The sequence below is a fragment of the Lactuca virosa genome, chromosome 3, assembly GCF_052849685.1.
Source record: "Lactuca virosa cultivar CGN04683 chromosome 3, Lactuca_virosa_CGN04683_v6, whole genome shotgun sequence".
NCBI lineage: Eukaryota > Viridiplantae > Streptophyta > Magnoliopsida > Asterales > Asteraceae > Lactuca > Lactuca virosa.
The window spans coordinates 12094621-12109105 of NC_136428.1; the positions used below are offsets into that span (position 1 = coordinate 12094621).

Genomic DNA, 14485 nt, shown 5'->3' on the forward strand with positions numbered 1-14485 from the left:
CAAGACTGACTGCTGAAAACTCGAGCGAAGAAATCCCTGTCTGCTGCTCCGGCGACTCTCCGACTATTAATTCCATAAGAACACTTAATCAGAATCTGCTAATCCTCTCTTAGAGTAAATTGACCATTTTACCCATGGTCAAAGTCAAAGTCAAAGTCAAGGTCAACTTCCAGTCAACCCAACTCGTCGAGTTATCTCCCAACTCGACCAGTCCCTGAATGCTTAACCCGTGGTCAACTGAGTCAACTCGCCGAGTCCCCTAACAGACTCGTCGAGTTCTTGCTATCATAAAAATCGGGACAACACGATATGACTCGTCAAGTTCCCTTATGGACTCCACGAGTCCTTCTGTCTGTTTTGCCATCTCAACAGATTAAGCCCCTATTTTCTAGATCCAAGGTTCTTAGCTCGTTTGTCCACTGGAAAGGCCTTCCAAAGGGTAACGTTTCCAACTTTACCCATTCATAGCTCTTCTAAAAGGGTTTAGACAAAACCCTAATTCCTATAAGACATGAATCTTGTCCAAAAGGCCATAGAATCTCAAATCCACGCATACAAACCCAGATCTAGGGTTTTAGCATCTATTGGACACAAAAAGCTCCAAACTTTCCTTCCATGCATGGTCTTTTAGGGCTAAAAAGACCATAAACTTGCTTATATCCTTGCATGGGGCTTCCATGGTCATAACGTTTGCACCTTTATGCCATGGAACCCTTTCTAGATCCTAGATCTGAGATATAATTCACTTGCGACGTCCCAAACCCCATGGACCAAGGTTCTTGACCCAAAACTTTTATAATAAGGAGATAACTAGATCTAAGAGAAGAATGATCAAGACGGAAGCTTGATTACCAGAAAATGTAGCAAAAGAAGTATAGTTCCTGGATCTACTCCTTCCCTCTTGAGTCTTCAATCTTCTACTTCTTCTACAAGCTTGAAAAGGCACAAATAACACTCAAAATGGCAAGAAACAGTTCAAGATAACTTATGGCAGATTAGGGTTTTGATAATAGGGTTTGGAGGTGATGGAGGCTTGGGTGGAGGCCAGATATGATGTTTAAATAGGGTGCAAACCCTGAAAATTAGGGTTTCCTCCTGATGGACCTACTCGCTGAGTCCAGGCTCGGACTCGTCGAATAGACCATTTAAATCCCGCGACCAAGCTCGCACCTACTCGACGAGTTAGGGCTACCAACTCATCGAGTAGCTCTTAAAAAATGAATATTTTAATAAATTAAGTGCGTACCAGGAACGGGGCGTTACACAACATATCATAAACAATGTATAACAGGATATCAAGCCAATGGGCCGACCTTGGTGCCTTCGACCCATAACTACGGTGAGGAGAACTCACCTCTCAGTCTGAACGATAGCTGATAAGCTGCCGACTCCAAATATCAACTCTAACCTTTACATATCCATCCAAATGACTAATTCTCAAACACAATCCAAAATACCCAAAGTACCCCTAGGTCAAAATTGGTTAACCATGGTCAAAGTCAAAGTCAACCGTCAAGGTCCCAAAAGTTAATATCCCTTCCCAGTGGAGTATGCCATGTGTACCAAGAGAGTACGCCCAGTGTACTCTCATGTTGACCAAAAAGCAGGGCGCTAACCGAGTACGTGCAGACCCTTGATCACATCTCTAAGAATCCATACCACATCACTCCTCATGCATAATCCAACGCTGTCATATTGCCGCCAACACCGCAGGCAACTGGCCCCATGCTGGGTTTACATCCTAACTCTGAAAATCAAAAGCCTGCTCACTCCTCCTACGAACTCGGAAATCTGAAAGGACATATGCCTTGCAATAGATAACGATATTTCAATCCATCAGTCTACCACTCTGCTTCTAGATGTAATCCTCAAGCCGATCATAACAATTGTTTCCTTCATGAGTCTCTCGACTCAAATACACGGCCTCGAGCAAAGGCCTCCTGACCTCAAAACCAAGAAACTCATCTAGTTCTGCACCATTCAACCCATACTGACATCACCACTAAGGCCAAAAACAATTACCATACCCATCCTCATGCCTGAACAACCATAACCAAAAGATCGACAAATATGGAACCACTGCCACGTATCATGGTATCGAACCATGCTATCTTCCCCGACCAGCCCTTAGAATCTCTGAAATTTTCCTCGATTTGAGTATTGATCCTATGCTTCCAGTAGTACTGGCCTAATGCTACCTTCCACACCTACCCATAATTTCCTCAAGAATCATATCGGGTCCTCTAAGACACCTACTCATAATAGTACTCCTAATACCTGCTCAATAGCATAGCAACCACACTAAAATACTTCCTAGGCTTCCCTAGGATTCCTCCACCTCCCCTGCCATTAGCTGCTGATGAAACCCTACTAATGTCAGTTAACCACTTCATGAATACATTTACATGCAACAAATCTGAAATAATCTTTCGACTAAAGGACTTAACCCAACAATGGTTAGACTCAGACGAGAGCTGCGCAAAAGGACCAAATCCTTCAATCTAAGATTATTTAACCTTCATAACATGTAATTTAATGTATTCCTTTGATAGTTAAATCCCATTAATATGAGTCCCACAAAGCACAAAGCAAGCATCATTCGAGTAGTTGAGTCGACTGGCCCTAAGACACACTAAAATCAGGCAGATCAATATACGAAATCTCAACCTCTAGGCCCAAGCATTTGGATACATAATCATCATGTCCTCACCCTCTCAAGAGTGGTTATTCATTTCTCCTCAGACTGGTTCCTCTTACACAAACACATCCATAAAACTTCCAACAAAAGCGTATAACGAGCACTACATACTCCCTAGGCAATCCTGGGATCCACATCTCACCCTACCATCAACTGCCAGACAACCCCCATTGGTGCCAGTTAACTACTGCATGAATACAATCACATGCAACATAACTTAAATAATCTTAGATTAAAAGATTCAACCCACCACGGTTGGACTCAGACAAGAGCTGCACAGTAGGACCAAATTTTTACCCTATAATTATTTAGCCCACGCAGCATATGACTAAACGTATCCAATTAGTAGTTAATTCACACCTTAAAGAGTCATACAACAATCAACAAGAGAACTCTATAGGAACTAAGGCATCATGTATTAGCCAATTCTATCATGCAATTCCTGAAGATCCCTAGCCTATCACTAACATGATGTTCTAACATAAACATAATATCAAATAACAGTGTGGTATCTTGGGATATACTTACTGGCGTTGGTTGATTGTACACATCACATCCTTTCTTGATTAATTTTGAAAACAAATTTGAAAATCAATTTTTTAACAACTTTTGCAGTTCCTTAGTTTGAGATTGGATTCACATGGATGTTCCTCCAATTCGTTCAAACCAAGGCTTTGATACCAACTTGTAACATCTCAAAAATCACAATAAATAAAAACTTTTCAAAAACAACCCATTTACTGAAAATAAGTGTTACATAATCATTATTTTCATAACATTATTCAAAAACAATGTCTCCCAATATCAACAACATAAAAATCCAGGATGTGTACGTGTCACACCCCCAAACCAAGGATGGCGGAAATGTCCGGGGGTGGAGGACTTCATGTATAGTATCATAACAACAATTGTAATAGTAATTCAAGCAAACACAACCAACATATATATAATTGAAAAAGTTACATCATTATATGAATTACATGTTTACGAATCAATTACAATATGTTGACAAAATATGAAATAGTAGACGCCTTAGCGTCCCATCCTCAAAAGCACTTGATTACCTGTTTAATGATTTCCTGAGAATACAAGTTGTTTGAAAAAGTGTCAACACAAAGGTTGGTGACTTCATAAGCTTTTGTTTGGTATTATTAAAAGCCTTTCGTTTGTAAAAGTGGTATTTGTTTTAGAAAAATCCAATATTTTCCTTAAAATGTATATGTAGTCTTAAATCCACAGACCGAAATGTACAAGTAACTTTTCTTACTTATAATAAATAATGTAAGTTTAAATCGACGTAAACTCATTTAATTTTAATGAAGTTCCCGTAAATTCCAATATTCATTAATACTTTGTGTGAGTTTATTATAACCTTTTCTTGTAAAAGTAGTGTTCGTTCCAGAAAATCCAATATTTTCCTTAATGTGTAAATGTAGTCTTAAAACCCAAAGACCGAAATGTACAAGTAGTGTTCGTTCCTTATAGTAAAACAATGCAAGTTTAAATCGACATAAACTCGTTTGATTTTTGTGAAATCCCCGTAAATTCTATGTTTGTTAATACCACATGTGAGTTATTATAACCATGCTATGACCTAGTTGGCCTGAAACGACGTTCTTCAGGCGTCGGAAATGTTATGACATTTGTCACCCCAGACCTATCGGTCTAACTGTTGCATGCAGTTTAGGTGTGGGTTTGTCAAACCCAATATAGATCTATACACAAGTATCACGCTCTCCCTCGAGGAGACTCTGGTTATAATACATGACTTATTTGTAAATTGAATCGAATGTCTCACAGAAGTCATTAACGAATTTACGTGTAGTGTAATGAAAACTTGGTACCGTATGGCCGTACCTTGCTTAATGAAAATATCCTTTGTATAAATGTACCCTTTTTAAATGTATGTGTTATGTAATGTTTCAATAAAGTCATTAACGGAATTACGTGTTATGAAAACTTGGTACCGTATGGCCGTACCTTGCTTAATGAAAATATCCTTTGTATAAATGTACCCTTTTTAAATGTATGTGTTATGTAATGTTTCATAAACTATACCTATTATAGTTTATCAACCAAGGGTAGTACGTAGTAATGTATGCAAACTATATTCAAAATAGTTTATTAAATGTTTGAATGTATCGGTTGTACTTTGATTATAATCACTTGTTATTCCTTATATTTTATATGTCCAAATCCATTTGTAAACTGATGTGTGTCTAAATATTAAGATAAAATGTCATATATTGCAATAACATATAATCACATAAAGATATACACCTTGCTCAACATGTTACAAGGTGAAATGAAATTGACAGCAACTTTTTGTTGTATACAGTTTCTGTTACTGTTCTTAGAAAATTTATAGAAAAATCATCAAAGCCCTAAATCTAAATCCGCAAATTCTGAGAGTTTGCAATATGAGTCTAGTTTGTTCGTAAATTTTATCATGATTTTTAGTGATCTCTAACAGAGGTGAAAATGTTCATAATCACAGACTGGTCCGGGTTTGCCTCTGAAATGATAGGCAGTTTTGTAAAAATCACCATAAATTGTAGAAAAATCATATGGAGATGTGCAAGTAGCCATTTTAAAGCTAAGAGTTTGAACTACTTGCACCTGGAACAGTTTTGAAAACTAAAATATTTAAGTTGACCAAAACAGTCCGTGATCGAAGTTCATCTTTTCTGATGTAATCTGATAGAAAAAGTTTAATTGTGTTCTTGATGATTTTACTTGTATTCCCCCCTTAAAACTTAAGAAAAACATGTAAATGTAGGGGTATGAACTCACCCTATGTGGTTTCAGTAGATGAAAGTAAGAGAGAGGAAGTGTTCAACCCAAGAACACTAAGAAGATGTCTTGATGATTCGAGAATTAATTGAAGAAAGAAATCCCTGGAGAAAGCCTTGAAGTTCTTGAAGTTGAGAGAAAAGATGAGAGAATTTTGGAGAGTCTTCTTTGGTTGCTAAGTGTAGAATGAAAGAATTTAATGAGAATGAGGAGAGATGACCAATTCTCTAGCTCTTAGAACGTGGGAAGAGCTGGAGATTGGGTGTAAAGATCCACTAAGGTGACAAGGGGTAGTGGGAAAGAGTGGCTAATCATAGAGTGAGGTGGTGGTGGTTTGCTTTTGCCATAAATTAAGGAAAAGCAAATATTCCCTCAATAATTAGTTCAACCACTAATTCTTTTAATATATTTTTATAAAAATCCTGGAGATTTATATATTTTGGGGCCTTAGTTTATAAAATAAAGTTTTGGGTGAAAATCCCACGTTAAAATAATGAAAAACGGAGTTAAAACGAAGTCGTAGTCGAAAAACCGGTAAAAAGGGGCCGTCTACGAGACCTCTCGGATGGGGGCCGAGACTTCGGACCCTCGCATGCGAGGCTGCTGTCTGATGGCTTCGGATTCGGTCTCCTGAGAGGCTTCAGCTTCGGTCCTGATGAGAGGCTTCGGATCCGAGGCCTCGGATGAGAGGCTTCGGTCCTGAAGTTTCCGTTTTGGGTCCTTAAGGCTATTTTACCCGTTTTTACCCCGTTTCAAGTGGTTTTTGACCCGGTTAAGGGTCGGGATGACCCAATGATTCCAAAAAGTTATGGGAACTTTTGAGAGAGAGATTTGGGAGAGATTTGGGAGAGATTTCAAATAGAAAGAGATAGAGTGAAAACGATTTAGAGAGGTTTCGTTTGTGATTAAATTGAGTGTCCGGCTTCATAACGCAAGGTTCGCAAACCCCGTTAAACCGTGTTTTAGTGTCGTACACACTCCTAATGAGTGTGCAATAATGTTTTATCATTTTGGTTCGTTGTTTAGCACTGTTAAGGCTAAGGAAAATCAAACACATGAACTTTCCAAATGATGATTTCTCATTAAAATAGCGAATTGTATAGTGATTACATAACGTAAACCCTAACATACAAGGGTTATTGGAGTTGACCGGTTTGACTTGTTGACTTTGTTTGACTTTGACTTGACCGAAATTTGACGGTTGCCACATCATCCCCCTGTTAGAAGGAATTTCGTCCTGAAATTTTCATTTTGACTGGGATTTCAAGAGTTTGGGAAGAGATGTGGATACTTTTGTTTCATCTGATCCTCGCGTTCCCAGGTGAATTCGGGTCCTCGTTTAGCGTTCCAGCGGACCTTCACAATGGGAATACGACTTTGCTTTGTTCTTTTGATCTCTCGATCCATGATTTCTACCGGTTCTTCCACGAAGTGGAGACTCTCGTTGATTTCAATTTCGTCAAGAGGTATCACGAGGGTCTCGTCGGATAGATTTTGTCAATCATATTCTCGGGGTAAAAAAAAAATAAAGTTTTATTAGTTACCTATAGCGACGACTTGTCGTCACCACAGGTTTAATCTATTACGATGACTTGTTGTCGCTATAGGTTTTTAACAATAGCCAACGACATACCTATAGCGACACACAAGTCATAATTTGCATGTGTGAAGACTTGGAGTACTTTCTAACTGGTTCATGTGTGAAGACTTGGAGTACTTTCTAATGAAACTGTGCTACTGGGGAAATTGGAAACTGGTACGTAGCTTCAAAGTCAAGAATATGCAGTAGGCATGTGATGCATTAAATGAATGAGGCATACAAGTCATAATTTGCAGCAACATATCCGTATATGTGTGTGAATTGAAGAAGAAGGTTACGGCTCAAAGAATATATATATATATATATATATATATATATATATATATATATATATATATATATATATATATATTCATTTTCTCTTCATTTGTTAGATACACAATAACCATAACATCATAGACTATATATATTCCATTGCATTTGTAATTTTCACTAGTTTATATTCCGCGAGTGTTACCGAAATCATTTATCAATTTTTCAGAAGTGCTTAACTTGTTTTGTTGCATTCCCAACAATTTTGCTATTAATTACTTCTCCCACTTTACTTATATAAATCATCACATTCTTACCGCGACTTTTAACTTCTCCCTCACAAATGGATCCACCTGCAGATCATCAAAACCCCATAGATGACCTCGATTGGTTTCAATACTTTGATCATCAAGATCTTTTCAGGTATATATAAACGTCACTCATTACACCATCTTACGCACAGAAAAGTGATTTTGTCGACATTGATCAAAACATGGTTTGGATTTGTAGTGATCAAAAAGAGTCTTTCATCGTGTTGGATTTGATTATCTTGAGTTTTTTTGGATTTTTGCAGTGGTGACATGCTCAACCATCATGATTACGAGTTGTCGGAAAAATTACATGAAGTGCTCGATCAGAACGTTTCCACAGTACTTAACAAAGATCAAAACATCATTTCTAGAAATGAGTTTCACGATCTTGATCCCCTTGAAGATATAAGCTTATGGGATTGTTGGGAGGATGGTAATTTACCATTGGTTAGTTTCAGTGAAGACTGTAAATCCGGTGGTGAGGCTACATGTAGTTCTAGTGCTGCCACCACTGATCACGGTGGCCGGAAGGTGGCAAAGAGATTGAGACCACTGCAGTTTGAAGAGATAGAGAAGTAATTTGAGATGCCGATAATCATGGAAGCAAAGGAACTAGGGATACGTTTAACAGTGTTGAAGAAAAGATGCAGGGAGCTAAACATAAACAGATGGCCTCATAGAAAACTTAAGAGCCTTCAATCCCTCATTGAAAATGCCAAGGTAAATTATGATAATAACCTTCTATACATTACTCATGCACTTGTTAACCAAAGTGCTTTTGGTATTTTCTAAAATTTTAATTGTTAGTTTCTTTATAACTAAACATAGGTCCTAGGCATATGCCACATCAAATCAATTGATTTACTACGATCTCCTGATTTATATTTATATAAACTTAACTCATTGTAAATTTTGTGAACTCACATGAAAAATATATTGCATCTACCTTAAAAAAAATTAGGAGTTGGGATTAATGGAGGAGATAGAGACGTTAGAAGGGCACAAGAAGATGATGGAGAAATTCCCAGGTATGGAATTGACAGAAAGAACAAAGAAGCTTAGGCAAGCTTGCTTCAAAGCTATTTATAAGAAGAGAGGACTTAACAATCTTTAGCCATTTTGTTATAATTAGTGGATTTTAATCTACATTGTATGTGTTTTTCTCTTGATAGTTTGATACCCTTTTTAGTTTCATTTTATGTATTTGTCTATTGATTTTTAATGCAGAAAATTTTGTATAATTTGGGTATTATAGTTTGTATTATGTATTTAGCGATATTCTAGATTGCCGACACGACTACGCCGACGACTCTATACCAGAGGTCTATATAAATAGACTTATGAATTTAGTAGGAATAACTTGATTATAATCTTGTGATTTGTTCCATGTCTGATCCACTCCTAAGATTCACTTGACATGCCCCCAGTTATGTGTAATTAAAATTTTATTAGACTGTTGATCCTAATGAGTCTACCCTAAGTCCACAACTAAACAAGGAACAGGTCCTAAGGCGGACTCACCATTTCTAGGTCAATCATTTCTTAATTACACATAACTTCGAGGTACACCTAAAGAATCTTAGAGTTACCAGTTGTAAATTGTTTGTAATACCAAGTAGTGAGATTCAATGAAATAAAATACATGCCTATTTCATTGATAAACCTTTTAGTAAATATCCTTACCATTTATATACACATGTATAATTTCGCACTTTAGTGAACTATTCTTGGTGTTTCTGTTAACGTCTTGGAGACGGAGTTATGGTAGTGGGTAGAAGTAGGTTTTGTACGGGCGTTAAAATTTTACACATCATGTTGCTCGTGCGAAAATAGGGATAGAAGAGATAATTAATAGACGCCTAATCCTATAATTACTTATAGGGGCGATCCTTATTAATTACGTCTATAATCACGTAGTGCATATCAGTTATACATAATTTGAGATAGAATAGACTTTCGAATAAATGACTCTACTCTAAGTCCACAACCAAACAAGGAACAGGAAGTAGAGCAATAGTCATAGATTCTGAGTCTATAATATCTTTAATTATGTATAACCTTGGCGTATGCACTCAGTTATCATAGGCCTACTAATAGAGGTCTTTAGTTTTCACATAAGTTGGTTATAGTATCACCAAATACTCCTATAGTATTTTTAGGTGTTTAGATTCGATTCTTAAAGTATTCCCTGTAGGGTGTAGTTAGGTTGTTAGATTTGTTGCCCATTATGACTATCCCCCAGTATATGCAAGTCACTCCTCGGACAGATATAGTTGATCAGGCTATATCCTTCCCAGACTTGATTTACATATACCAAGGCATACCCATAATGTACAACTCCTCTTCTTTTACTTTATGTTCTTCTAGTTATGAAACTATGTGAGCATGTATGCATGTATTTATACTTTTAATAAGAAACCATTCATTTTCAAAAAGTATATTTATTTGAAAAATGCACAAATCAGAGACTATTAGTCCCAATTGTGTTTATAGTTTGTATATCTTATGTGGTTTGATATACTTAATTCACTATAAACTGTGCTCTGATACCAATCTGCCACACCCCCAAACCAAGGATGGCGGAAATGTCTCGGGGTGGAGGACTTCATGTATAGTATCATAACAACAATTGTAATAGTAATTCAAGCAAACACAACCAACATATATATAATTGAAAAGGTTACATCATTGTATGAATTACATGTTTACGAATCAATTACAATATGTTGACAAAATATGAAATAGTAGACGCCTTAGCGTCCCATCCTCAAAAGCACTTGATTACATGTTTAATGATTTCCTGAGAATACAAGTTGTTTGAAAAAGTGTCAACACAAAGGTTGGTGACTTCATAAGCTTTTGTTTGGTATTATTAAAAGCCTTTCGTTTGTAAAAGTGGTATTTGTTTTAGAAAAATCCAATATTTTCCTTAAAATGTATATGTAGTCTTAAATCCACAGACCGAAATGTACAAGTAACTTTTCTTACTTATAATAAATAATGTAAGTTTAAATCGACGTAAACTCATTTAATTTTAATGAAGTTCCCGTAAATTCCAATATTCATTAATACTTTGTGTGAGTTTATTATAACCTTTTCTTGTAAAAGTAGTGTTCGTTCCAGAAAATCCAATATTTTCCTTAATGTGTAAATGTAGTCTTAAAACCCAAAGACCGAAATGTACAAGTAGTGTTCGTTCCTTATAGTAAAACAATGCAAGTTTAAATCGACATAAACTCGTTTGATTTTTGTGAAATCCCCGTAAATTCTATGTTTGTTAATACCACATGTGAGTTATTATAACCATGCTATGACCTAGTTGGCCTGAAACGACGTTCTTCAGGCGTCGGAAATGTTATGACATTTGTCACCCCAGACCTATCGGTCTAACTGTTGCATGCAGTTTAGGTGTGGGTTTGTCAAACCCAATATAGATCTATACACAAGTATCACGCTCTCCCTCGAGGAGACTCTGGTTATAATACATGACTTATTTGTAAATTGAATCGAATGTCTCACAGAAGTCATTAACGAATTTACGTGTAGTGTAATGAAAACTTGGTACCGTATGGCCGTACCTTGCTTAATGAAAATATCCTTTGTATAAATGTACCCTTTTTAAATGTATGTGTTATGTAATGTTTCAATAAAGTCATTAACGGAATTACGTGTTATGAAAACTTGGTACCGTATGGCCGTACCTTGCTTAATGAAAATATCCTTTGTATAAATGTACCCTTTTTAAATGTATGTGTTATGTAATGTTTCATAAACTATACCTATTATAGTTTATCAACCAAGGGTAGTACGTAGTAATGTATGCAAACTATATTCAAAATAGTTTATTAAATGTTTGAATGTATCGGTTGTACTTTGATTATAATCACTTGTTATTCCTTATATTTTATATGTCCAAATCCATTTGTAAACTGATGTGTGTCTAAATATTAAGATAAAATGTCATATATTGCAATAACATATAATCACATAAAGATATACACCTTGCTCAACATGTTACAAGGTGAAATGAAATTGACAGCAACTTTTTGTTGTATACGGTTTCTGTTACTGTTCTTAGAAAATTTATAGAAAAATCATCAAAGCCCTAAATCTAAATCTGCAAATTCTGAGAGTTTGCAATATGAGTCTAGTTTGTTCGTAAATTTTATCATGATTTTTAGTGATCTCTAACAGAGGTGAAAATGTTCATAATCACAGACTGGTCCGGGTTTGCCTCTGAAATGATAGGCAGTTTTGTAAAAATCACCATAAATTGTAGAAAAATCATATGGAGATGTGCAAGTAGCCATTTTAAAGCTAAGAGTTTGAACTACTTGCACCTGGAACAGTTTTGAAAACTAAAATATTTAAGTTGACCAAAACAGTCCGTGATCGAAGTTCATCTTTTCTGATGTAATCTGATAGAAAAAGTTTAATTGTGTTCTTGATGATTTTACTTGTATTCCCCCCTTAAAACTTAAGAAAAACATGTAAATGTAGGGGTATGAACTCACCCTATGTGGTTTCAGTAGATGAAAGTAAGAGAGAGGAAGTGTTCAACCCAAGAACACTAAGAAGATGTCTTGATGATTCGAGAATTAATTGAAGAAAGAAATCCCTGGAGAAAGCCTTGAAGTTCTTGAAGTTGAGAGAAAAGATGAGAGAATTTTGGAGAGTCTTCTTTGGTTGCTAAGTGTAGAATGAAAGAATTTAATGAGAATGAGGAGAGATGACCAATTCTCTAGCTCTTAGAACGTGGGAAGAGCTGGAGATTGGGTGTAAAGATCCACTAAGGTGACAAGGGGTAGTGGGAAAGAGTGGCTAATCATAGAGTGAGGTGGTGGTGGTTTGCTTTTGCCATAAATTAAGGAAAAGCAAATATTCCCTCAATAATTAGTTCAACCACTAATTCTTTTAATATATTTTTATAAAAATCCTGGAGATTTATATATTTTGGGGCCTTAGTTTATAAAATAAAGTTTTGGGTGAAAATCCCACGTTAAAATAATGAAAAACGGAGTTAAAACGAAGTCGTAGTCGAAAAACCGGTAAAAAGGGGTCGTCTGCGAGACCTCTCGGATGGGGGCCGAGACTTCGGACCCTCGCATGCGAGGCTGCTGTCTGATGGCTTCGGATTCGGTCTCCTGAGAGGCTTCAGCTTCGGTCCTGATGAGAGGCTTCGGATCCGAGGCCTCGGATGAGAGGCTTCGGTCCTGAAGTTTCCGTTTTGGGTCCTTAAGGCTATTTTACCCGTTTTTACCCCGTTTCAAGTGGTTTTTGACCCGGTTAAGGGTCGGGATGACCCAATGATTCCAAAAAGTTATGGGAACTTTTGAGAGAGAGATTTGGGAGAGATTTCAAATAGAAAGAGATAGAGTGAAAACGATTTAGAGAGGTTTCGTTTGTGATTAAGTTGAGTGTCCGGCTTCATAACGCAAGGTTCGTAAACCCCGTTAAACCGTGTTTTAGTGTCGTACACACTCCCAATGAGTGTGCAATAATGTTTTATCGTTTGGTTCGTTGTTTAGCACTGTTAAGGCTAAGGAAAATCAAACACATGAACTTTCCAAATGATGATTTCTCATTAAAATAACGAATTGTATAGTGATTACATAACGTAAACCCTAACATACAAGGGTTATTGGAGTTGACCGGTTTGACTTGTTGACTTTGTTTGACTTTGACTTGACCGGAATTTGACGGTTGTCACAGTACGGTCATGCCTTCGCCTTGCCACGGTCCTCTAAAGTACCTGAAACTAAAACTAAAAACTGTAAGCCAATGCTTAGTGAGTTCCCTCAAAGTACCATTACGTAAAAATAACAAATAACAACATGTACTGGGTCCATATCTAAAAGACTGGATTACCCCTGAGCCCACAGTTTGAGTCTCGCTTGCCGATCGGGCCCACAACACATATTTGGGTTGCTCCTGAGCCCACAACATAAGTTTGGCTTGTCATCGGACTGGAATGCCAACATACAATAGGTCCAATCAGTTATCGGACTGGAATGCCAATATACAGCGGGCCCACTGAGTCATCAGAATGTAATACACTCGGGCCCACTCAGTCATCGGACTTGAGTACCCCCGGTCTGTTGACTCACGCACAAAGCAGTAAACTATCAAACCAGCACAATATGTCGACATATAACAAATAACAAACAAAATCAACAGACAGACAATCATGCAGCCAAAAGTCAAAGGTAGTCCTATAGATCTATCGGTCTACGTGTATCAGCAACTATCATATAATCATACAAGGTTGTCCCATACTCAACATATCATAAATCAATGCATAACGGGATATCAATCTAATGGGCCGACCTTGGTGCCTTCGACCCGTAAGTACAATGAGGAAAACTCACCTCTCAGTCTGAAAGATAGTTGATAAGCTACCTACTCCGAATCTCAGCTCTAACCGTCACCTATCCATCCAAATGACCAATTATCAAACACAATCCAAAATACCCAAAATACCCATAGGTCAAACTTGGTCAACGTTGGTCAAAGTAAAAGTCAAAGGTCAAGGTCCCAAAAATCATTATCCTTTCCCAGCGGAGTACGACCTGCGTACCAAGAGAGTACGTTAGGCTGACCGAAAAGCGGGGCGATGACCGTGTACGCGTAGCGTACCTCTAGGTACGCCCATCATTAGCAGCCCTATCCCAAAGCTCCATTAGGAGCTTATTCCCTTCATCCCTTACGTCCAGAACTCAAATCCATGCCCAAAATGATGTCCTAAGTCATAAAGTTTCCAACTTTATGAGTTTGCATGGCTATAAATTGCTTAATGTCAGTATCACATTTTTAAGTTCTTAACCCAATAAG

General features: G+C 37.1%; 1 long non-coding RNA gene across 1 annotated transcript; it reads right to left on the minus strand.

The window, feature by feature from the left end:
• Positions 1–3618: 3618 nt before the first annotated feature.
• LOC145162210 (uncharacterized) lies at positions 3619–5645 on the minus strand. The gene is made up of 2 exons (XR_013738961.1): positions 5492–5645; positions 3619–3777 (listed from the first exon to the last, which is right to left on the minus strand). It is a non-coding gene; the product is annotated as an uncharacterized LOC145162210 (long non-coding RNA).
• Between the last annotated feature and the right edge of the window lie 8840 nt (positions 5646–14485).